This window comes from Spermophilus citellus (assembly GCF_964194105.1).
Source record: "Spermophilus citellus genome assembly, chromosome: 8".
In the NCBI taxonomy this organism is placed as follows: Eukaryota; Metazoa; Chordata; class Mammalia; order Rodentia; family Sciuridae; genus Spermophilus; species Spermophilus citellus.
Genome location: NC_138189.1, coordinates 14,710,091 through 14,713,957, shown reverse-complemented (window position 1 = coordinate 14,713,957; position 3,867 = coordinate 14,710,091).

The window sequence follows — 3,867 nt, the reverse complement described above, 5'->3', positions numbered from 1 at the left end:
AGTGAGCTGAAGGAACTGCCTGGGTTGCTTAATACTTCCTGGTTCAGAGGTCACTAAGACAGACTGGGAAATCCAAGGAAGTTTCTGTTTCAATGAAGTATTATCTCATCTCTTCTATCAACTACTAAGGAGGAGAACAGCACCAAAAAGAAAATTGACATAAGGGGAAGATATGGCATTTTTCCAGAGGGTCATTTTTTTGCAAGCTGGCAAAAAAATGCTTTTGTTTCTTCATAACATTTCTTCATAACATTTCACATACATTATTGTGAAAACATTTAATGATATGTTCTGTTCAATGTTTTCAAAATGCATATTTCCATATTTTTTCTCTTTATAATGTGACATATTATAATTTCAAGGAAACTTTTATTTGTCTTGTGATTTAATATTCCCCTCTGAAGAAATGTTCATGTTTAACTTAACCTAGGGAGAACCAAACTGTTCTTTTCAGAATAAAGAGATGTTTTAACTGACGATTACTATAAAAGATAACAAGGAGCTTATCATCTAGATTTCAACTGGGGTTAGACTTACACATCATCCACCTAACACTCTTATTCTGCACAAAACACCTTCCTTCAAATCAAAACTCAAATTAGTGTATTTTAACATTCTAATCCAGGTTTTAAACTACTTCAGTGCTACAAATTCTTCTTTTACTAATGTGTCTTCGGATTCTCATTTGATCATTAACTATTGCAACTTTCTCCTTTTTGATTTTACTACTTCATTTGATTTCTCAAGTCTAGCCCACTCAATGAAAAGTTACCCAGATTTTCATTTTTTTTTACTTACCAGAATAAAGGTCTTTTGTTTTTCAAATTTGAGTCATTCTTATATATGTCAAATTTTGACTCTTTATCCTAAAAGCTATTGACATTTTTTTTATTAATTCAATTGGTATTGATAGCATACCTATATTTCTAACTCCACGGGTTATAGCAAATATATAGGTATAGGAATCATACTTCCTGCCTTCATGAAGGCCCTAACAAATCCTAATACATAATGAGATTCTAAACAGCCATTAATTCAAAACAATATTTTTAAATAATAGTTGGCAAACTATGGCCCACTAGTCAAATATGGGCCACCAGTAGGCTTATAAATAAAGTTTTAACGGATAACAGTTTTGCCTAAAGCTGGTTTCATACCACAATGATAAAGCTGAGTAGTTGCAGAATACACCATAGGTATCCAAGCCTAAAATATTTATTATCTGACACTTTAGAAGACAGTTTGCTGACCCTTGCTCTAGAAGAATACATAATGCCACTCATGAATATTTCAAAAACATACACACACAATACAAAAATGTCCATTATATAATGTTAAGGGAAAAATCGCATCTTACAAAGTGTTATGAAGTTAATAATCTGACACTTTACTACCTATAATAGTGCCTGGCACATAGTAGTGATTCAATAATAAATAATACCTGCCTACTGAATAAATGAACATAGAGATAGAAGATGGTGGGCTGATAGTGGTGGGGACATTGTTGAAAATAGGACAATCTAAAAAGAAACTTTCTTGGGCAAGGGTCTGATGGTGAGAGGGCACAGATGTCAGGTGACCTGTAAACACATCAGAGAGATGAAGCATGGAGACCAAAAGTGAGCACAGGTCAAGATAGTGAAGTCTTCATCAAATTTTCAGACCTCTTCCTGTGGACTTATGAGGGACTTATTTCAATTTTTTACTGAGAAGAGAGGGATGATAATAAGATTCATGTGTTTGTGAATATCACTGTGGTTACAGTACAAAAGCAACATGGAAGGCAGCAAATCCAGAGCTTGGGAAGCTTATTTGATGATTACTACAAATATTCAACTGGAAAGAATGGGGCTTCAACTCTGAGGAGCTATGCTATCTCAGCTAGAAAAATAATAGAAGCTGGTGCTTGCTTGAGTCTGCTTAGAGACTAATTAAGACAGAAGGAAAAGAAGGGTACCATCCCAGGCTGTTAGCTTGAATTCTAGAGAAATAACAATCTATTTCAGGGGAATAGAAACTGCAGGGAGATGAGCAGCTTTGTAGAGGGAGATGATGAGTTCAATCTTAAGCAGTTGAAGTTGCCTTATGAGCAACCCAAGTAAGTTGCCCAGAAGGTTATTGGAGGTGCAGATCTAGACTTCAGAAGTTATAAACTTTATGGTATAGGTGATGTTCCCTTTGAGGCATGATATAAGCCAAGGAATTGTATGCAAACTGTTCATTAAGAACGCCGGGAGTGAGTATGGGGATAGGAGCATAGCTCAATGGCAGAGCACTGGCCTAGCATGGAGGAGGCCTGGGTTCCATCTGCAGTACTCAGAGGAAAAGAAAAAAAAAAGTTTGTGGTGGGGGAAGAGAAGTGAGGAAGACAAGTAATAGATTTATTCAAAATATGTGGCTTCCACCCTCCTCTACAGGAACCTTTTTCTTAAAATACTTTTTTTAGTCGTAGATAGACACACAATATCTTTATTAATTTTTATGTGGTTCTGAGGATCGAACCCAGTGCCTTACACATATGAGGAAAGCACTGTACCACTGAGCTACAGCCCTAGCTCCTCTGCAGAGATCTTTACAACGTACATTAGTCTGATGAGTTCATCCTCATGGAGTCAAAGGAGCTCCATTTCATATTCCATAGTGTAGGGAGAATGTACTTAAAATTCCTGGGTATTCCTGTTTCTCCAAATGGGTTCGGCAGTTATTGTATCCAGAAGCAATCCCCTAAAAGTTGTGAGCTCATAACAGCAAAGTACAGAGCGGCTACAGATAGGCACAAAGGGACCTGAGAAGGGCACTAGTGACACTCATGATTGTGGAGATGTAAATTTGGGGGCCAGAAACTTATACATGAGAACTGAAGCCATGGGGAAGGACAGGACAGGACCTTCCAGAGAGGATATCAAGACAGAGAGGAGAACAGAGGTGAACAAGGACAGACGAAGTGGAGTCCATGAAAACTGACAGGATGCGCTAGTGGGAAGAAGGAAAATGGAATCAGGTCAAGAAAGTCGAAAGAAGGGAAGATCATTTTTATGACCTCAGAGGCATTACTGTCAGTAATAGATGAGATAACTAGTAATAGATATGTGGTATTAATAAGTAAGAGGTAAACAGTAAGAACTCTATGTGATTAGAAGTCCTACAAAAAAGGCAGAATGGGGTCTCCCAGTTATGATAGCTTGGGATTCTCAAAATAGATTTGAAGATGCCCCTCTCCTCGACCCAAGACTCCAGCATAAATTGAAACGCAATGAGCACTGGTCTAGGGTTTAGGTTCCAGGTTCACTACCAGGTTGTTGTTGTTGGTGTAGGTGAACATATGCCATTATTTTGTTAATTTTCATGCTGTTCTGAGGATCAAATGCAGTGCCTCACACATGCTAGGCAAGTGTTCTTCCACTGAGCTACACACCCAGCCCCCCAGGTTGTTTCTAATATTAAAATTCACCAGGTATTTCTGAGGCTCTGTTTCTTTGATAATAAAAATGAGCTGGTTGACCATGTCTCTAACGTATTTTAATTGTCAATTCCAAATGCTGGCTATATGCCCTCCAGGCAATGGTGAGAGTCAAAGGGCTGATGTTATGGGTTTAATTTATTAACTCTTCCATTTTTTAATATTAATATTTATTAAACACCTGTTCTATGCTAGAACATGCCAACAAAGCACTGAACAAACCTGGCAAGGCTCTTTCCTTCACATCTCGCCCAAAACCTAAATAGTTGTAAAGGAAATTCACGTACGTTGGCTACAATAGATGTCATGAAGAAGGAAAAGGTAACAGAATACTGTGTGATGGGAATCTAACTTGGACGGGGAAGTTTGTGCCCTAGACCTGAGTTGAACAGATTTCTGGCCTGTAA